General features: G+C 36.4%; 1 non-coding gene across 1 annotated transcript; it reads left to right on the forward strand.

The window, feature by feature from the left end:
- Positions 1-346: 346 nt before the first annotated feature.
- LOC118636808 lies at positions 347-510 on the forward strand. The gene has a single exon (XR_004960785.1). It is a non-coding gene; the product is annotated as a U1 spliceosomal RNA (small nuclear RNA).
- Positions 511-23,682: the final 23,172 nt, after the last annotated feature.

Raw genomic sequence — 23,682 nt, forward strand, 5'->3', positions numbered from 1 at the left:
AGCACTGCTTTTACTAAATCTCATGAGTTTTGGTATGTTTTGTTTGTGTTTTTATTTACATCAAGGCATTTTATAATTTCCTTGTTATTTCACGTTGACTCAGTTGTTTAAAAGTATGTTGGTTAGATTCCAGAAATTTGTATGAAGTAAGCCCATAAAGACTGAGAGACGTGGCTATTTTTTCAAATGCCTATCACCAAAAGATCAGAAGACATACAAAGAAATTAGTAAACCTGATTCAACCAAAGGAACAAAATAAATCTCCAAAAACTGAAAGTACTGAAATGGAAATCTGTTAATTACATAATAAAGAATTCAAAATAACCTTCTTAAAGATGCTGAAAGAACACTTACCTGGCAGGGGAGATATCATGATCATGAAGGTGGTTTTACCAGGATGAGGCTTATCCATTGCACTCCGGGTGTGCTGATCCCTGTGATTTCCCCAAATGTGGGAAACTCGACTGCATAATTTGTGGTAGTGGGGGACTGCGTTTGCACTCTCCCCTACAAAACAAAAGATGCTGCAAGAGCTACAAAAGAGACATATAGTCAACTAAACAGAATCATAGTACAATGCATAAAAAAAATTAGAATATTAATAAGGAGATAGAAATTCTGGAGCTCAAGAATACAATAACTGAATTGAACAATTCAAGAGAAATGTATGACAAAAAGACCAATCAGAAAGAAGAATCAGCAAACATGAAAAGCAATCATTTGAAATTATCAAGTCAGAGGAGGATAAAAAGAAGAAAAGTAAAAAGAGCCTAAGGGTCTTATGCGATACCTGCTAGCACATGAACCAATATTATGTATTATAGAATCCTAGAAGAATGAAAGGGCCAGAGAGCCTATATAAAGATATCATGGCTGCCCAGTTGGTGTGGCTCAGTGGTTGAGCGTTGACCCATGCACCAAGAGGTCACTGGTTTAGTTCCCAGTCAGAGCACATGCCCAGGCTATGGGCTCAATCCCCAGGTGGAGGCATGCAGGAGGCAGACAATCAATGTTCTCTCTCATTGATGTTTCTATCTTTCTCTCCTTTCCTCTCTCTAAAAATCAACAAAAAAAATTTTTTTAAGATATCATGGCTGAAATATTCAAAATTTGACCAAATTTGAAGAAAGAAGTGAACCTACAAATTAAAGAAGGTCAATGAAATAAAAGTAGGATAAATCTAAAGAGACTCACAGCAAGATAAGTCATGGCAAAACTGTCAAAAAATCATCGGCAATGAGAGAATCTTAAAAGCAGCAAGAGAAAGGTTACTCCTTACATACAAGGGAACTACTATAAAAGTGTTGTTATCAGTTTTGATATATTTTAAGATAGCTTTAAAATATTTTATGGTAACCACACAAAAAAACTATCTATGGATGATACACAAGAGGAAATGAAAAGAGAATCAAAGCATGTTACTTCAAAAAATCAACTAACACAAAGGAACACAGTTTAAAAGAAAAAGGAAAAAATAGATATACGATATACAGAAAACAATTTTTTAAAGGCAACAGTATGTTTATCCTATCAGTAATTAAATAAAAATAAATTAAACTTTTCAATGAAAATACAAAGATTGGCTGAATGGATAAAAAATTAAAATTCAACTATATTTTATCTATGAGTGACTATCTTTGGATCTAAGGACAAGCATAGCATAAAAGTGAAACAATGGAAAAAGATATTCCATGCAAAAGGTAACCAAAAGAGATCAGGGGTGGCCATAATTATATCAAGCAAAAGAGAGTTTAAGTAAATAACTGGCACAAGAGACAAAGAAAGACATCATATAATCATAAAAAGATCATTTAATCAAGAATATATAGCAATTATAAATATATATGCAGCAAACATCAGGTCTCCCAGATATATGAAGCAAACATGACAGAATTGAAGGAAGAAATAGATAGCATACAATAATATTAGATGACTTCAATACTTTTAGTAATGTACAAAACAAGACAGAATATTAATAAGAAAACAGAGGATTTGATCAATACTGTAGATCAATTGATCCTAATAGATATATACAGAACACTCAGCCCAACAGCAGAATACACATTTCTTCAAGCTCACAAAGTATATTCTCAAGAATAGATCACATATTAGTCCACGAAACAAGTCTTAACAAATTTAATAAAATTAAAATCACGCAAAGGACTTTTCAAACCAAAATAGCATGAAACTACAAATCAACAGTAGAAGGAAAACAGGAAAATTTACAAATATATGAAAATTACACAACTTACTCTTCAACAACCAATGGAACAAAGAAGTAATTACAAGTGAAATTAGAAAATATCTTCAGACAAATGAAAACTAAAACATAACAGACCAAAACTTATGGTATATGGTGAAAGCAGTACTACAAGGAAAGTTTATAGAGGTAATGCTTACATTTAAAAAGAAGAAAATTATCAAAATAACATTAACTTTATATTTCAAGGAACTAGAAAAAGGAATAATGAAGTAAACTCAAAGTTATCAGGAAGGAATAAATAACAAAAATTAGAGCGGAGATAAACAAAATAGGGACTAGAAAAAAAAATCAACAAAACTAAGAGTTGGCTCTTTTTTTTATTTTTTAATATATTTTTATTATTGATTGTTTAGAGAGAGAGGAAGGGAGAAACAGACAGAGAAACATCAATGTGAGAGAGAAACATCAATCGGTTGCCTCCTGAACGCACCCTACTGGGAATCGAGCCTGTAACCTGGGCATATGCCCTGAATGGGAATCGAACCGGGACCTCTTGGTCCATGAGATGATGCTCAATCCACTGAGACACACTGGCTGAGCAAGAGTTGGCTCTTTTTAATAGATTAAAAATTTGACAAACTTTTAGCTTGATCAACTAAGAAAAAAATGAGAAAAGATTTAAATAACTAAAATTATAAATGAATAAAGGGACATTACAACTGCTGCCACAAAAATAAACCATAAGAAAATACTATGAAAAATTATATGCCAACTAATAAGATTACCTAGAAAAAATGAATAAATTCCTAGAAATGTATAACCCATCAAGACTGAATAATACAAAAAAAAAAACTAAACAAATCTGTAATTAATGAGGAGATTAAATAAATGATTAAAACAGCCCTAGTCAAGCCTGGCTGGTGTGGCTCAGTGGTTGAGCGTCGACACCTGCACTAAGAGGTCACCAGTTCGAATTCCGATCACGGTATTAAAAAACAAAACAAAACAAAAAACAGCCTTGGCCACTTTTTCTCAGCAGTGATGGCCCATGGACCAAAGGGTTGCAGGTTTGATCCCTGGTCCCGGTTGGGATTGTATGGGAGGCAACCAATTAATGTGTCTATCTCACTTTGATGTTTCTCTCTCTCTCTCTCTCTCTCTCTCTCTCTCTCTCTCTCTCTCTCTCTCCTTTCTCTCTCCCTCCCTTCTATTCTATCTAAAAATCAATGGAAAAATATCCTCAGGCGATGATTAACAAAAAAAACATCAAAAACAAAGAAAAATTTGTTCCAACAAAGGAAGTCTCAGAACCAGATGATTTCACTGAAAAATTCTTCCAAACATATAAAGCAGAATTAATACCCATCCTCTTCACATTCTTCAAAAAAATTGAAGAGGGTGAAACACTTTCAAACCTATTCTAACAGATTAGAATTACCCTGATCCCTAAACTATACCATACAAAGTTACCACAAGAAAAGAAACCTACCGACCAATAGCCTTGATAAATATTGATGCAAAAATTGTCAACAAAATATTAGTAAATTGAATCCAATAACACAGTGGAAAAACGACATTATCAGGTGGCATTTATTCCTAGAATGCAAGAATGTTTCAACATACAAAAATCAATCAATGTAAGGGAGAGGAAGGGAGAAAGAGATAGAAACATCGATGTGAGAGAGAAACATCTATTGGCTGACTCCTACATGACCCCTACTGGGGATTGAGCCTGAAAGACAGGCATGTGCCCTGACCGGGAATCGAACCAGGACCTTTCAGTCCATGGGACAACGCTCAATCCACTGAGCCACAAAATTGGCAAGCCTTTAGGTATCTTAATTGTGAAAAAAGAGAAAAGATTCAAATGACTAAAATCAGAAGTGGATGTGAAAATACTACCTATTTTACAGAAATATAAAGGATTATAAGAGTGTACTATAAACAATTGTAGACCAACACATTCAATAACCTAGATGAAACAGATAAATTCTTAGAAACAAACAATCTAAGAATGAATTATGAAGAAACAGAAAAGCTGAACTGACCTATAACAAAGGGATTGAATCAGGATTCAAAAACTCCCAACAAAGACGTGCCCAGGACAAAATGGCTTCACTGGTGAATTCTACCAAACCTTTAAAGAAGAATTGAAACACACCCTTCTCAAGCTCTTTCAAACAATGGAAGATAAAACTTCTAGCTCATCCCATGAGGCATAAATTACATTGACACTAAGCTATATAAAAACATTCTAAGAAAAGAAAAATATGTATTAATATCTTTTTATTTTTTTGTTAAATATTTTTCTTTATTGATTTGAGAGAGAGAAAGGGAAAGTGAGAGAGAGATACAAACATCGATGAGAGAGAACATTGATTGGCCACCTCCAGCATGCCCTCCACTGGGGATTGGGCCCACAACCTGGGCATGTGTCCTGACCGGGAATTGAACTGGTGACCTCTTGGTGCATGGGTTAACGCTCAGCCACTGAGCCACACTGGCCGGGCTATTCCTTTAAAATAGATATAAAATTCCTCAACAATGTTTGCATACCCAGTCCAACAACATATGAAAAGGATTATACACCGTGATTAAGTGGGGTGTATTCCAGGAATGTAAATTCAATATACAGTTTAAAAGAATTTAAGCCCTGGCCGGTTTGGCTCAGAGGTCAGAGCATCAGCCTGCGGTCCAGAGAGACCCAGGTTCAGTTCCCACTAAGGGCACATGCCTCGGTTGCAGTTTGTCCCCGGCCCTGGTTGTGTTGTGTGGGTGGCAACCACTCGATGTGTCTCTCTCACGTCGATGTCTCTCTCTCTCTCTCTCCCTCCCACTCTATCTGAACAAAAAATGGAAAAATGTCCTCAGGTGAGGATTAAAAAAAAAATTTAAGTTACTCCACATTATCACCAATACATGTCAGACTCTTTAATTTTAGTCATTCTAATGGATGTTTAGTGGTATCTCATAGAGTTTTAATTTGCATATCCAAAATGACTAATGCTGTTGAGTATCTTTTCATAGGTTATTTGCCATTTGTTTATCTTCTTTGGTGAAAAATTTGTTAAATTTTTTGCACTTTTCTCTCTTGTTATCAAGTCCCTAGAGTTCTTTGCATATTCTGGACATAAGACCTTTATCTGATATATGCTCTGTAAATATTTTCTCTCAGTCGGTGGCTTGTATTTTCATTCTTCAATGCATCTTTCAGAGACATATTCTTAATTTTAATGAAATCCAATTTATAATTTTATTATTTTATAAATCACCATATCTACAAAATATTTGCATAATCCAAGGATACAAATATTCTCTCCCATGCTTTTTCTGTAAATTTTATGGTTTTAGGTTTAGGTATCTGATTCATTTTGAGTTAATTTGGTCATGTGGTTTGAGTTATCAATTGAAGTATTGCTTGGGAGTTTTTGAATACGGATATAGTTTTATTCTTAATTATTGAAATGAACTTTTGTGTCCACTAAGTTGCCTTTGCACTTTGTCCAAAACTTCACTTTTAATGTGTGTGTGAGTCTACTGATGGACTGTTATCTTCTATTGATGTATTTTCTGTTGTTACACCAATAGCACACAGGCTTGATTTATGTACCTTTATAATAAATATTTAAAACAGATAAGTGAAGCCCCTTTAATGATGGTCTTTCTTCTCAAAATTTTTTGGCTATTCCAGGTCCTGTGCAGTTACATGTAAATTTTAAACCAGGTCATCAAATTCACACACACACACACACAAATCCTGCTGGGATTTTGAATGGGATTATGTTGAACACATAGATCAGTTTCTGGAAATTTGACATTCTATTCATATTGACTCTTCTGATCATGAACAAGGTACATTTCTCTGTGTTCTTAAGTCTTATTTAAATTCCAAAGTTTAGTATTTGTCAATGTACAGGGTTTGAAAATTTTTATCAGATTTATTGCAGAGACATGGAAGTAGGGAACAGACTGACAAACCTCAGAGGGATGAGGGGTGGGGGGTGGGGTAGAAAGAGATAAACCAAAGAACTTATATGCATCTATGCACAACCAGTGGACACAGACATTAGTTTGGGAAAAGCAGGATGGGGGTGGGAGCAGGGAGGAGGGGGCCAATAGGGGGGAGTGGGGATGTCTGTAATACTTTCAACAACAAAAACAAAAGAAAATTTAAAAAGAAAAACATCGCTTTTTTCTAAATATTGATCAATGCACAATTGTGAATGAATAACATTGACTATACTTAGATATCTGAGTCACTAATGTGAGAAGATGCAACTTTACCTTATGGTGGCTAAATGGATCCCAAGTTTCAATTTGCTTAATATGAGGCCAGGTACATCAGGGATCTGAAGACACAATGACTATGCTCCCATGACTCCTGGCACAAAGTCCCTTTTCATTATTTATTTATTTATTTATTTATTATTTTTAATTAATTTATTCTTGTTACACATGTTTCTCCTTTTCCCCCCACTGATTCCCTCTCCCCCTCCCTCCCCACCCTGTCCCCAGCTTTGTTGTCCATGTCCATTGTTCATCATACATGCATATAAGTTCTGTGGTTTATCTCTTCCCCACCCCCTCTTCTGGGGATTGTCAGTCTGTACTCCACTTCCATGTCTCTGGGACTACCCCATTCCTCAGGCTGTTATGTTCATTATATTCCACAGATAAGTGAGATCATATGATACTTGTCTTTCTCTGCTTGGCTTGTTTCGCTTAGGATAATACTCTCCAGGTCCCTCTATGTTGTCTCAAAGGATAAGAGATCTTTCTTTCTTACAGCTGCATAGTACTTCATTGTGTATATGTACCTCAACATCATTAAGCATCAGAGCGATGCAAATTAAAACAACACGGAGGTATCACCTCACACCTGTCAGAATGGCCGCCATCAACAAATCATCAAACAACAAGTGTTGGCGAGGGTGTGGAGAAAAGGGGACTCTAATACACTGCTGGTGGGAATGCAGACTGGTGCAGCCACTATGAAAAACACTATGGTGTTACCTCAAAAAATTAAAAATTGAACTGCCATTTGACCCAGTGATCCCACTTCTAGGAAGTCCCTTTTCATTTTGATGCTGGTTTCTTTTGCTGTGCAGATGCTTTTAAGTTTAATGTAGTCCCATATGCTTATTTTTGCCTTTGTTTCTCTTGCCCTAGGCGATGTATCGGTGAAAATTCTGCTACGTGAGATGTCTGAAATTTTGCTGTCTACATTTTCTTCTAGGATTTTTATGGTTTCATGAGTTACATTTAAGTCTTTTATCCATTTTGAGTTTATTCTTGTGTATGGTGTAAGTTGGTGGTCTAGTTTTATTTTTTTACATATAGCTGTCCTATTTTCCCAACCACATTTATTGAAGAGACTGTCTTTTCTCCATCGTATGCTCTTGCCTAACATTGCCAAACATTAATTGAGCATAATGGTTTGGGTCGATTTCTGGGTTCTCTGTCCTGTTCCACTGATCTATATGCCTGTTCTTGTGCCAGTACCAGACTATTTTGATTACAATGGCCTTGTATTATAGTTTGATATCTGGTATTGGGATCCCTCCTACTTTGTCCTTCTTTCTCAAGATTGCTGTAGCTATTTGGGTCTTTTTTGGTTCCATATAAATTTTTGGAGTATTTGTTCTGGATCTGTGAAATATGCCATTTGTATTTTAATAAGTATTGCATTGAATCTATAGATTGCTTTTAACATATGCAATACAGTTATAGTAACTGTTTAATGTCCTTGTCTGTTAGTTCTACCACCTGGGTCAGTTCTGCATTGTTTTCAATTAATTGATTATTCTCTTCATTATGGGTTATATTTTTCTATTTCTTTACACTACAGGTGTTCATTGATTGGATGCACTATTGTGTGAATTTTAACTTGCAGAATGCTGATATATTTGCATTCTTAAAAATATTTTTGACCACCTGGCTGGTGTGGCTCAGTGGTTGAGCATTGACCCATGCACCAAAGGTCACAGGTTCAATTCCTGGTCTGGGCATATGCCCAGGTTGTGGACCTGATCCCCAGTGGGGGGCATGCAGGAGGTGGCTAATCGATATTCTCTCTCATCGATGTTTTTTAGGGCATATTTTTTTTTCAATGGGATGCTAAATCCATTAAATATAACAAATAGACTTAGAAGAAATATTCATTCGTTATTAATGTAATATGACAATATGTTTTGTTCTCAAATGACATTATATTCAATGAGCAAACACAAAAAGTTGGTAATAATTTTCCTACCTCTTCAATGAAATGTTATTGTTAAATATGTAAAAAGAAAGAAGAGGATCTAGTTACCAAGTTAATGAATTTTATGAAGATTTTGTACTAATCTCCATTTAATTATAAATATAGAAGATAACAAAAGAAATCATTGTATTTTTGTCTGAATTTCCAAAAGCTAAGTTAAAAATAAAAAAAAAGATATGATTAAAATGAACCTTTGAAGACATAGACACTTCCTGAAATCCTGTGAGCCTTAGTTAAATATCTAAAGTATAAGAGTTGCTTTCATGAGGAGAATGACCTTCTCATTTATGATTTCTATAACCAAGTTGGTAATTGAAACTAGTTTTATTAACTGTGAGTAAAGTTCATAAGTTCACATAAATGAAGGATAAAATTATTCTTTCCTCCTGTTAAACACTCTGTTGTTCTAAACCACTTGTACTTACTGGATGATAACTTCATTAAAAAAAAGAGAATAGACATTCTGAAAAAGAGGCACAACCTGCTCCTTACTGGACAGTTTACAGAAGATGAAGGCCAATAAAATTGCTTTTGAAAGTGTCCCTCCCAATTCCTACTCATTGAAAATTTTCATGCTTGACTCAATCTCTTCCTATCAAACTCAACTGTTGCCAAAATCTTGAGATTTGAAACCCATTTAGAATGCTCATCCAACAGCCAACTCTTGAAATGCCAGGATTTTCACACCAGTGAATTCTATTATACTTCAGTAACACCTCTCCTATGACCAATACCTGAAAATTCTATACAACTAAAATCATTCTTAAATCATAATAATCCCCACTGACCACAACTTCTTAATCTTTCATATATCCAATGTATTCATTCCACCTACACATGAATTTTGGTCTCATATGTCCTTGATCTCTTTATTCTTTCAAAATTGACGCTATGGATTTTAGTGTTTGCTATGTGGCAGACACTGAGCTAAGTACTTTATGTACATTATCTTGTTTAATCCTTATAGAAACCTTATGGAATAGGTACTATTATTATCTTATTTTTATTGAATTTATTGGGGTGACATTGGTTAACAGAATTATATAGGTTTTAGGTGTATAATTCTATAATACATCATCTGTATATCATATTATGTGTTCATTACCCCAAGTCAAATCTCCTTCCATCACCATTTATCCCTTTACCTTCTTCTACCTCCCCCTCCCCCCTTTCCCTCTGGTAATCACCATACTGTTGTCTGTGTCCATGAGAGGTTTACTCTACTTAATTCCTTCACCCTTTTCACCCAGTCACCACAACTCCCTCCCCTCTGACAGCTGTTAGTCTGTTCTCTATCTATGAGTCTGTTTCTATTTTGTTTGTTAGTTTATTTTTTTGTTAGTTTCCACATATAAGTGAAATCACGTGTATTATCCTATTTTGTAGACAAAGAAATGGAGTCACAGAGAGGTCAAAAAATGGGAAATTTGGGGTTTAAGTATTGACTTTCTAACCATGAATCCCGAGTGTTCATGATGGGTACTACCATATCATCCCTTCCTTTACCTTTTCACTTTTATTCATTGATCGCAGAAAACATTTCAAATATTCACCATTCTTTTCAAGACCGCAATTCAACTTCCATGCCATACTGTAGGAGCACATATCCTCTCGTTTCACTGAGAAATATGAGGGGGGTTAAGTCATGATTTTCTTAAGGTCTTATTTCTGTCTACAAATTGACCCATATCTACAACCACTGCAATTAATATACTATTCTCTAGATTCAAAGAATAATTATTTCTTTACTTCTGTCCAAGGCCAATCCACCTGTCACTACAACTTGCCCAAACTAAATGTTGAAGGACTGGTGGACATTCCTTGATCCTTGACCTCCTCTTGAGCCACGACCCAAACTTGTTTGTTCTTCCTAACTTTAAAAGAAAAAAACTATCTGCATAAAGTACTTACACTTTCTTATGCTTTCCTGGCTTCTCAGTCTACTGGAATTTTTTTTCTATTTTCACCATTCTATTAAAACCAGTGTAGGTGCGTGGAAGTAGGGTACAGACTGACAACCCTCAGAAGAGGGAGTGGTGGGGGGAGGGAAGAGATAAACCACAGAACTTATATACATGTGGGTATAACCGATGGACACCGATGATAAAGCCGGGGATGGGGTGGGGGGGATGGTAAGAAGGGTGTCAATGAGGAAAAAAGAAGAAAGATCTGTAACAAAAATAAATTAATAAAAATAAATTAATTAATTAAAATAAAAATATTCTTTAAGAATATTTTGGGCTTTGGGTGAATCAAATTAGCAATTAAAAAAATGAAGATAATAACCAGTGTTGACAAAAAAAAAAGTCTACGTGAACTCACCAATAACCCCCTAATTGCCAAATTCAATGGGCATTTTCTAGAATTTATCCTGATGGTCCTCTCTCCTGTACATAATATTGATGATATCTGCATTAATTGTTCTTCCTTGGCCTCTGTGACCCCAAATTTACTTAATTCTTCTCATACTTCTCTACTACTTTTCTTTCTTTTTTTTCCATAAGCTTGTCTTTCTCTTCTAATTCTTAGAAGTTAGTTCAGAGATAGGTATGTTCGTACAATATCACGTCATTATAAAGGATGAGCACCTAAATCAAAAGCCTTTATATGGTTTCATTATTCTCTATTTAGTTCAATGCCTCCTAAAAAGTCTGTGAGCTCCTTTGAAGAAGATCTATGTCTGACTACTGCACAGTGTCTGGAAAACAGTAAAGCATTAAAAATACTTATAAGATAATTAATTTGTTTTTATTTATTTATTTATTTATTTTATTTTTTGAATTTATAATTATTTATTTTGTTACAGATGTTTCTCCTTTTTCCCCCACTGATTCCCCCTCCCCCACCCTCCCCGCCCTGTCCCCAGCTTTGTTGTCCATGTCCATTGTTAATGCACGCATGTATATAAGTTCTGTAGTTTATCCCTCCCCCATCCCCCCTCTTCTGGAGACTGTCAGTTTGTTTTTAAATCTTTATGTAAATTAGAATATGTACTTTTCTGTAAGTTTGTGGCATTTCCCATTTTCATTGTCTTAAACTATATTAACCCTTCACTTATTTTAACACCCTTATGCTTACAAGAACCCTGTTAGTCAGGCAAAAAAGATATACGCATTCTTGCCCGGCCTGTGTGGCTCAGTGGACTGAACATGGACTGAGAGGTCCCAGTTTGATTCCCAGTCAGGGCACAAGCCCTGGTTTCAGGATCAATCCCCAGTAGGGGGCGTGCAGAAGGCAGCCGATTGATGTTTGTCTCTCACATTGATGTTTCTATCTCTCTCTCCCTTTCTCCATCTAAAAAATCAATTAAAAATAAATAAATAAAAAATGTTTTTGGCCCTGGCCGGTTTGGCTCAGCGGTTGGAGTGTCGGCCTGCGGTACAGAGAGACCCGGGTTCGGTTCCCGCTAAGGGCATGTACCTCGGTTGCAGTTTGTCCCCGGCCCTGGTTGGTCGTGCGGGTGGCAGCCACTCGATGTGTCCCTTCGCATCGATGTTTCTCTCTCTCTCTCTTCCTCTCTCTCCCTCCCGCTCTATCTGAACAAAAAATGGAAAAATGTCCTCGGGTGAGGATAAAAAAAAAAAAATGTTTTTGAAAAATATAAGCATTCTTAATTCAGGAAGATTGAATAATTTATCTAAATAGTTTATCTGGCTATTAAATACTGTATTCAGACTTAAACTCTAGGTGTTATTCTTTGCATGTTTTTCTAATCCTCACTCATTAATTCTTGCATCACTACATTATCATTGTTATTATTCAAACTGTAATACTCATAAGAGCAAGGCATTTGGCTCATTTTCCATACTTAATGTCACTAGGAAACATAAATAAGGATGGGGGGTGGGATGAAAGAAACAGGCTACCTATATGTTGAATGATATATATTTTGAAAACAAACCGAAAGGCATTCATTTGACTAGCCTTTTAAAAACAAAGTTTTGAAGTTAATTTGAGAGAGATCACTTTCTTGTTTCACTTATTTACTTATTCATTGTTTCTTGTATGTGCCCCGACCAGGGATTAAACCCACAACCTTGGGGTATCCGGACTACGTTCCAACCAACTGAGCTAGCCAACCAGGGCTTAAAACAAAGTTTAATATAGAATGTGAGAAAATAAGTGCAGAGTGTACAACCCCAAACCAAATATTTCAAAAAGCACCACCAAAAATCATAGATACCAATATATTACTATTAAATATGTCTTCATGAAATTATCTAGCTCTAAAAATGTCCCAAACACAGTTTAGAATATTAAATTGCCAAGCACATAAGCTAAAGTAATTGCATATTAAAGATCACTGACAGCTACTAAACCATGCATTAACTTTAAGTGGTACCACATAAATGAACTTTATTTTAGATATTTCAATTCAATCCTCAGGAAGTTGCCATATAGAACCTAAACAAAGTCTCTTACTGTTTCTAATTCCCAGGTGAGTTAAATTTATAACTCACCAAAAAGAACATATTTTTAGACATAATGATATTTCACTTAACATTTGAGGAAAGAGTTTTCTTATCTATAAAACGTATCCAGTTTAAATGACTTCAGCATGAGTACATGAACACTGACCACAATCTATTCAAGGATTCAATTGCATAGGAAACAGGGACAGGGAACGAGGAAGCCTGAGATACAAGCATCATTAAAACAGAGCTGAATTGCTTAATAAATCCTTTTAGATGCTGATCAATCCAGTAGTTTATATATCTCTGATCGGGTCCTAGATGATCAATTTTATTCTTTAGGCAATGATGGTAGGGAAAATAGAAATTCACTCTTCATTCCAAAATTTTTTTAACCTAATGTTTACCATATTCCAGGCAGTTTTCCAAGAATCTAGTGACACAATGATGGACATAATAAATAAATAATAAAAATGACAGACACACACACATATATATACACATGTATACACACAGATATATGAACAAACAAATATATAGGTATATTCATGTGTGTATAATATGATGATGCAGAAGTTGGTAGGGGCTAGGATAAATTAGACACTGTAGATTAATGCATAGACTTTAAATTTTATTCTAAATGAAATGGAAAACTATTGGAGGGTTTTGAGTATGGGAATAACATTATTAGACTACTCAACACAGCGGATTTTTATTTTGCAATCCAATCAAAATATATATATATTAATAGGCTTGTATACACATAAATAAGACTTTAAAATAAATGTTACAGAATACAGATATATTTCACATTAAGAATTTAAGAAAAATAATTAGCAGTCTAAGCTATCCTATCTTAAAAATGTAAAGATTTTCTTTATTCTTTTTCCTTACTCTTAAGTGCTATTTATTTATTTATATATTTTATTTTGTTTTGTTTTTGTTTTTGTTTTTGGTACGTGCCCCTAGTGGGAACCGAACCTGCACTCTCTGGTCCGCAGACCAACGCTCCAAACGCTGAGCCAAACCGGCCAGGACAAGTGCTATTTATTTTGATCTTAGATTATTAATCTCTTCTAATTCTTTGATCTTTATGTAAATATGTTGAAAATGTTTATATGATGGTAGAGTTTTAAAATTTTTTATATTCTAATTCAGCTTTTCTCTTTCCTCTTTGGAGACTGAAGCCTTGGAAATTATGAAGCAGTCTTATTTCTGTTGAAATGACTATCAGCTTCTCTCAGTATTAATGCAACAAAACATTTCTTTTTTTTTTTTTTTCCCTCACCGGAGGATATTTTTCCATTTTTTTGTACAGATAGAGTGGGAGGGAGAGAGAGGAAGAGAGAGAGAGAAAGAAACATGGACGTGAAGGGACACATCGAGTGGCTGCCACCCGCACGACCAACCAGGGCCGGGGACAAACTGCAACCGAGGTACATGCCCTTGGCGGGAACCGAACACGGGTCTCTCTGGACCGCAGGCCGACACTCTAACCGCTGAGCCAAACTGGCCAGGGCCAAAACATTTTTTTATAACACATATTGTCCCATCCCCAAAGAAAAAATTTTTCCATAGATATGACTTATGAATAAAACCTCAGATGCATTGCATGGCTATGATATAGCAGGGAGTCTGGAAACTGCGTTACATGCTTTATCTCATTTGGTTCACTTAAACCCTATTAACTGGTTAGTACTTGTATCCCCTAGAAGCAACCTACGTGACTATAGAATGTTTTCTTCTTTACCACAGAATCCCAGTGTCAATAAGAGTGCCTGGACCATAATAGGTGTTTATCAACATCTATAAAATGAAATGTTAAATATATGATTGGATTTCTGTTATATACATTAAAAAGTTGAGACATAGAAAGTTAATGACACTTATTCAACTTTACCTAGCTGGTACATAGCACAGTCAGGACTCAACTAAGCTCTGCCTGACTCCATAGTCCTTTGTCATAACCACTATTTGTTTTACCCCTGCAAAATATGTCATGGTATTTACCCCCATCTGGATAAACCCATCATATTGACCATGCTCCTGATTTCAACTTTCCATAGTCACTTTTCTTATCCAACTGTTCTTAAATTTCTGGAACCCTAGGTTGGCAAAGTCTTTAGTTTAATGAGGCCAAAATGTTTTTTTCTTGCCTTGCCTTAGATTTTTAACCACTCTTACAGGTATTTTTGTATCAGGGAAAAAAAAAATGTTTCTTGGTTTAAATTTAGAACCCTGGTAATCCCCAGAGTTATTTTGCAACAAATTTATAGAATATGAGCCAAGAGTCTATTGTATAGATATGTATCTGAACTCAGCATGAAGTGTTACCTGGTAGCAAGAAGTAGCACACCCAGAGAAAATATATGAAATTAGTTTTTGGAAATATAATATAATGTACCATGTCCCTTTAGAAATTTGGTCAAACTCCAATGATGTTTTTTTGTTGTTGTTAATCCTCATTCAAGGATCTTTTTCCATTGGTTTTTAGAAAGAGTGAAAGGGAGAGAGAGGGAAAGAGAGAAAGGGAAAGAGAGAAACATCTATGTGAGAGAAACATATCAAGTGGTTGCCTCCCACACAGGGATCGAACCTACAACCCAGGTATGTGTTCTCGACCTGAGTCGAACCTATGACACTTCAGTCCATGGCCGATGCTCTAACCACTGAACCAAACCAGCCAAGGCCAAACTCCAATGATTTTTTAGGAGCTCAGAAAAATGAAAGGTTTAGAATTTTAAAACACAGCAAGAACAGTAGATTAAAATTATAGACATTTATATTTTGAGAAAATATTTGGAAAGTTTTTTTTCATAAAATTTAAATATTTTTAAGGATTGAATGTCATTTTGTAGAGTAGAAACTTGGTTACCCCAAGTTGGTTCTAACGATTTTACTACAAATATTTTGTAATGCAATGTTCTTACTCCAAATCTGAAATGAGTTTCTTCTAAAGAGTAAGAAAAAGTCACTACAAATATATTTTTGGAAATGTTCAGATTCATACTTCTGTTTTAAAGTTCTCAAGGTTGTGTATAGCTACCTCTATAGTAAGATTTCATGGGGATTGAGTGTTTTCTGTTAACCAAAATATATGTCCATCTACCAGTGGCTGGTTCTTTATGTTATACCCTTATTGCTTTATCCATCACACCGAGAACTTTGTTCCCTATTGACAGTGAAAATATCCATCTACTTCTCTCCACTTCGAGTGCTGCCACCCAAGTTGGAGGGTCCCAAAAATCTCTCCCTGAGACTACAACAGCATCCTTACATAACTCTGCTTCTACTACTACTTTTATTCTCCACATGTTGGAAACAATCATCTTTTTCAATGATAATCAGATAATTAAAATATGAAAAAATCTCCTAAAGGCTTCTCATTATAATTATAGTGTTGCAACTCTTTATAACAAGGTTTAACATGGTCTGGCCCTTATCTCTCTGATTTCATCTATGTTCTTCTATCTTCACTCTAGACACAACGGCCTTCACATAGCCTTAAATATGCTGAACGCATTTCAGCATCAGGGTCTGTTCACTTTCTATCTTATGTCCTGGAAGAATCTTCTCAGAATTTCAATTGACAAGCTTGTCACCATCATTCAGGCTTCAGCTAACAAGCCTTACTTGACTAGTCTAACTGAAGCTGATCTCCACCTCCAATCACTCTTCCCACTTGCTTTACAGCACTTTTTGCTCTCTGAAATTTTAAAATTTATGTATACAATTTTATTTTATGTCACCCCCATATAAACTAGAAAGTAAGATTTAATATGTTAAGGATTTTCTCTCTTTGCTCCAGGGTATAGTATAGTCCTCATGCATAGAAAAACATCACAAAGTAGGTGCCAAAATATAATAAATATGTGTGGAAGGAAGGAAGGCTCATCAGCCAATTACATCCCAGTGAAGTTCTGCTGATCAAATTCCGTCTTGGGAGTAAAAAGAAAAGGCATCATGAATGACAGTGGGTACCTGGGATTAAGGTGTGGGGAAGGACAGGATAGGATTCCTTATTCTCAAGATAGGAAATGTTGCAGAAATTGGGGTGCTGTGGATGTTTTGATTTCTTCATTATGTTGAATAGGATTGGCCCTATATACTTCAGACATAGAAATGAAGATACAGTCATCTTCTGACACTTCCTTACACAACATGTTTGGCTAACTTATTTACCATAGTAAGGCCTATAGGCTAAATGCTTAAATTTTATTTTATTCATGGCTATTTAACCATTTGCATTTGTAGGGACTCCATCTCATACTAACCTGACTGAAGATATGTTGAATTATAGAAGATGTAGTATGTCATTGAGATCCTACCCATCATTACTGAAATGCTCATTCTCCCATCTCTCCTGACCATCATGCCAATTATTAGTGTTAAGTCAAACCATGATTTTGACAGGAAAGTATTGTGCCTACTAGAGGAAAACAGAGCATATATCCCAAAGGAGTGATAGGACCTAGGTGACACACTGGCAGTGGCCAGGATAGTATATAAGGCCCTGGATTCTGGGGATACTAAATCAAGGAGGATGAAACATAAATTTGAATGAGAGAGAACTTATCAATTTGAAAGTACTATCCCAGAACATAGTCTTTATCAAGGATCAGCAAACTACCACCCACTCCTATTTTTGTAAATAAAGTTTTCTTTAGCCAAAGACCATATAGCCTAAAGAGCCTAAAATATTAACTATCTGACCCTTTACAGGAAAAGATGTTTGCTGACTCCTGATCTATAAAAAGGCATTAAAATAGGTGATATTACCAGGCCACTAGAATAGCTCTTAGAAATCTGAAGACAGCAATTAGCCTCATTAATTGAAGTAGAAATAGCAAAACAGCCATGGAAAAACATGTAATAATGGATCAAAGGTTTAGAGAATTAAGCATATTAGAGTAGATATATTAGGTAAGGCCAGAAAACCTATTGGACAATTATGCTCCATTGGAGGGGCTTGAAGAGACATCTTGTTTCAAACAATAAAGAACTTTCTGGTGAGAGGGGCATCACCATCACTAAGAAACTCAGCTGTGACGGTGGGAGATGCCATTACAGAATGGACTCCTGCTTTACCATCAGAAGCAAGGCAAGTATAATTATTATGAGCAGCAGGTGCAGAGCATGGGATGGGGGGTTGACCTGCAGAGAGCAATGAGGATGGTTAATAGAATATAGTGCCCTGTACTGCTCAAACTACTAAGTTGAAAGAAATCTAGGTTGGCTGAGGGCAGTTGCCTCAATAAAAATGTCATGATCATTTGTCCAGTTTCTAGAGCTGAGCCTGTAACCCATCACCGGAAGAAGAGACAAGGTCCCCATAAGACAAAAACTTGCAATGCCACGGCAAGTGTCTATGGTAATAATTGTGCCAATTCTTCCTTCAAGAGGCCTATGGTTACTTTCTTGTATAAGAGTATACTATGGGTAGGGGAACACCATCAAATATTTGAGGATTGTTGGGCATGGGGTCTGAATCATGACATCAATACTCAGGAATACAAAGTGTCATTTATAGTCCCCCAAATGGAGTTGGGGGGGGAGCCAGATAATAAATGGAGGAGTCTTGGTCCAGGTCTGGTTCACACTGAGTCCACTGGGTCCACATCTAGCCAGCCAGCTTTGAGTGGACTTCAGAGTAGGAAAGTTCTCTGTCACAGGCCCAGGCTGCACTATAAGCAGTCCTGCTATTTGGACCATTGTGATCTATAAGACTGTATTGTACTCTATTGTATTATAAATGGTAGCAGTGGTAAAGTCACCATGTGGAGGTTTTGGCAAACCCCAGTAGGAGAATTAATCACAACATAGATACCTATGTGGTCTAGACCCCCATTTCATCTATGACTGCAACCCTACACTCTCCTTCAGCTCAGACTTCATGACTATTGGGGAAGGTGGGTCACATTCAACCAGCTGGTGAAAGGGGAGAAAGATTGAGTTCAGTTCACAGATGGGTTGGCTTGGCATGTGTATGAAAGCAGAAAATAGACCGTGGCTATACTACAAGCCCACTCAGGGCTGATAGAAATCTATGTGGGGAAAATCATCTCAATGTCCAGAGTATCAGTCAATATACTTGGTTACCTAGTTGTGTAGAAATAGAAGTGGTCTGAGATTAGAATTTATATGAATTAATAGGCAATAGCTAAGGATGTGGCTAGCTGGTCAAGAGCCTGAAAGAAAAAAGATTGGAAGATCAAAAATAAAGTAGCCTGGGGAAGAATCATGTAGTTGGTCCTATGGGAATGGGAATAAACTGTGAAAATGTGTATATGTCATGGTAATGCCCTTCAGAATGTATCCATCACAAAAGTGGCACTAAACAACCTAATAGACAGAATGACTTATCCAGTTGACAATCAAGTATTTGTCATCACCCACATAGTATTGGCACAATAGGCAGAAGAGCATAGTACCCATGGTGGCCAACAGCATGAGTTGACATGCACCCATGATGATATTACAACTATAATTCCCAACTGTCCTCAGCAATAAAAAATATTGCTGAGTCACTGATATGGCCCTACCCCTTGAGGAGACCAACCATCTGCTTAGTGGTAACTTGAATACATTGAATACTAGGGTGGTTCATCTTGACTGGGTAAATGTTTTCCTTTCCTACCCACAGAGCCTGAAGCAAAAGACTATTCAATGTTTGAGTCACTGATATTCAACACCATCTAATGTAGCATCAGACCAAGAGATTGATCCACTTTAAAGTAAGGAAGGAACAACAGTGGGTACCTGGTTACACGCTATACCACCAAGAAGCTGCCAGTCTGATAGAGCAATGTAAAAACCTATTAAAAGCACAGCTGAGACATCAGTTTAGAGATTTACCCTGTGAGAACAGGGGATGTCATATTCCAGGACATAGAAAATATTCTAAATTAATGATCATTACATGGTTTGGTGTTCCAGATATATGTCAAAAGGATGAATATGAGAAAATGGGAAAGAACTTGCTTACTGACACTTCCTATGGCCAATTTGTAGACTCTTTGTCCCCAAATGACAAGATTAATCTCTGCAGTCCTAGCAGTCTTGGCTCCAAGATGTAAATGGGCTGAGATTAGGAGACAAAGCAAATTTCCCATTTAAATTTCAAGCTATGGTTGCTACCTTTTTGCTTTCGGCTCTTTGTGCCAAGAGATCAACAAGCAAGGAAAAGAGGCACCATCATGACAGGGTTATTGACCCTGATCTTCGAGGAAGGAATAGGGATGCCATTACTCAGTGAGAACAGGGAATAATATGTTTGTATTGAGATGACCCATTTGGTTATTCCTTGTAATTCTTTTGTCTAATTTTGAAAGTAAATGGACAAATAGATAAGCTACAGCCTCAAAAGGACATGGTGAGTAGAAGCTCAGACTCCTTCATGAATTAGGGCTTGAGTCATCCCGACAGGAAGTCATCTATACTAGCAGAGGCATAGCTGAGGGATATGTACATGAAGAGTAAAGGAGAAAGATGAGTATCAGTTGTGGTCTTAAGACCAGCTGCTGTGGTGGAGTTTGTCTAGCTAACCTTCATCTTAAAACTTTCCTTCATATCAAAGAGGCCCACAAGAATAAAGAAGGAGCTGCTGTTTCAAATTAAATGAAATAAATAGATCCATGTGACACAAAAGGTGGATTGTAATGGGAACTGTGATATGTTTCTCAGATTACACCCACCCCCATTTAGGATTGATGTGCTCATTCTTTGAGAAGGTTGACAGCTAAAAGATCACAGTTGTACATGTACCCTCAGTTTAAGAGAGCCACCTCACTAAAGGTCAATAACCCCTTCACACATCCAGTGATTGATTAATGCAGGAGTATAAAGGTCTGGTTTCTTTGACATAGTTCAGGACAAACCTGAAGGGCTATCCCAGCTTGAGAGAGCCTCGTGGAATGGGCTGAGGCCTTCCTTGTGACTTCATTACAGTTTACATTCTCTCCCTGCCCAATCCTTCCTTTACTCACTCACAGACATTGACACAGAAAACATAGCCCAATGAACTTCTTGCAAAAAATTGTACATTTCAAAGTCTGGTAGTTTGGTTTATTAAATTTACCTGAAATTTAGATAAACATTGTATATTTTAAAAGTTGCAACTACCACATAGAAAAGCATGTGGACTAAACAGATATGAGTATCGTATTCATACATTCACTCAATGGATATTTATTGAGAACCTACACAAGACATTATTCTAGGCAGTAGGTATACAGTGCTGCATGAGAGAAACACAAGATGGCTTCCCAATGGAGTTTATGGTTTGGTGTGTAAGCCATTAGGCAAACAGAACAGATATACCTTAATTATTTTATTACAATAGTGAAAGGTGCAATAAAGGAGAAGTAGACTATTGTGAATGCACGTGACAAAGGAGAAGACTTAGTCTAGGAATCCAGGGAAGATCATCATTGATAAACACATTTTAGAATGAGATCTGAAGGATTAGTAGGATTAGCTAACATGACAGTAGGGAGCAGAACAAGAGTCAATAATATTTTTATTCCAAAATTGCTGTGCAATTTCAATGTCACTATGTATAAAAAGACAAGAAGAAATCTAATGTGTGTCAATGTTTTACTATATTGATTAGAAAAGACAGTTGAATGAAGTATGCTCTCCATTCATTCATTCATTCATTCAATAAAAATTTATGTAGATGTTATATTTAATGAATTTGGTTAGGTACTGTACAAGATCCATCAAGAAATATGGCACCTTTCCTTTCCCTAAGTGTACTATACAATAGTAACAACAAAAAGGCAAATGAAAAACATGACATGTTACAAGTTCCACTAGAGAATCTCAGCAGACAAAGGAGATATTTGTGATCCATACAAGGATGAACGTTGATATAATTGCAAGTTTTCAAATTAAAAATAAGTACATTGTTAATCAGGACCATATTTATATATTTTTTCCTTTATTCATTTTAGAGAGAGGGAGGAAGTGGGAGAGAGAGAGATAGAACCATCGATGAGAGAGAACATTGATTGGCCACCTCCTGCATGCTTCCAATGGGGATCAGGTTCACAACCTGGGCATGTGTCCTGACCGGGAATTGAACTGGCAACATTTTGGTGCATAGGTTGACACTCAACCACTGAGCCACATTGGCTGGACAGGACCATATTTATAATAAAAAATATCTATAGCCCTGGCCAGTTTGGCTCAGCGGTTAGAGTGTCGGCCTGTGGTCCAGAGAGACCCGGGTTCGGTTCCCGCTAAGGGCACGTACTTCAGTTGCAGTTTGTCCCCGGCCCTGGTTGGTCGTGCAGGTGGCAGCCACTCGATGTGTCCCTTCATGTCGATGTTTCTCTCTCTCTCTCCCTTCCTCTCTCTCCCTCCCACTCTATCTGTACAAAAAATGGAAAAATATCCTCGGGTGAGGATAAAAAAAAAAATCTATAATATTCTATAAAATAAATTAATATGTTTAAACAGGATAGGTTCTAATACCTGTTGCTAAGGGCTATTGAGCTCCTATTTTACATATATAGGAAGGTGATGCATTTTAAATTAGCTCATCCTGTCCTGTGTTTACAGGATGGTAATTCTCAGAACAGCCCAGCCTGACCAGTGTGACTAAGGATCATCCCATGGACTAAGAGGTCCCAGTTTGATTCCTGATCAGGGCACATGCCCTAGTTGCATGCTCAATCCCCAATAGGGGGCATATAAGAGGCAGCCAATTAATGTTTCGCTCTCACATCAATATTTCTATCTCTCTCTCTCCCTTCCTCACTCTCTTAAAAAAAAATCAATTCTCATAAGAACAAAAGATCACATTTATTATTTAAAATGATCATCCTCAATGCAAATATCAAGGATGCCCAAGTTATAGCTGTTATTTATGATAAATAGTATCTACCAAAATTTGGATTTTCCTCCTCTGTAACTAATACTGGTAATAATAATAATAATAATAATAATAGCTATTTTTTATACTGATTTAGTGAGAAAGGTGAGATATTTCCAATTTATAAATGAGGAAACTAAGGCTCAAAGTTAAGTAACTTGCCTGGTCACACAGCCAGTAGTAAATGCTAGAGCCAGGACTAGCTAATACTTAGTCAGTACTGCCTATGTACCAAGCATTCTTCTAAGCACTTTTCAGGTAGAGATGTGTGATCCTCATGGGAAACATATGTGGAAGATACTGTTATCATCAAATTACAGATAAGCAAAATGAGGTACAGAGAGATTAAGTCACTGGCCAAAGTCACAAAGCCAGGAAGGGATGGCTTTCAAACTCAGAGATTCTCACACCAAAACATAAATTCCTAATACTATGTGGTGTCATTTACAAGTATAGAACAGGAATCTATGAACCCTCTATTTCTTTGAGAACACATTATTTTAAAAATAAGACAAAATGTATATGCTCTTGTCATAATTAACTACTTTTGGTCCCCAATTATTTATTCTCTCTCCAGACTCTCGCTTCACTGCCTAGATTCTAGGCCCCCAAATATTATCCACCACCCCCTCTCTCACACTCACTTAACTATCGATTAATCTTACTTTTGTGGACACTCAGCTTAGATGTCCCTTCTCCAAGAAGTCTTCCTTGACCTCCAAAGACAGGACTAGGTGATCTTCCTGTGTGTTCCAGACGACACGTTGCTTACACCCATCAGAGCACTTATAACACCTATTTGCATTGCCTATTACTTGTCTATCACATTATACTCTAGAGTCTTTAATACTTGGGACTGCATTACATGTAACTTTGATTTCCCCAAAATCTAACATACTTCTTTATAGGAATAATGTGCTAAATTTCT

This window comes from Molossus molossus, unplaced genomic scaffold (genome assembly GCF_014108415.1).
Source record: "Molossus molossus isolate mMolMol1 unplaced genomic scaffold, mMolMol1.p scaffold_m16_p_2, whole genome shotgun sequence".
Lineage (NCBI taxonomy): Eukaryota > Metazoa > Chordata > Mammalia > Chiroptera > Molossidae > Molossus > Molossus molossus.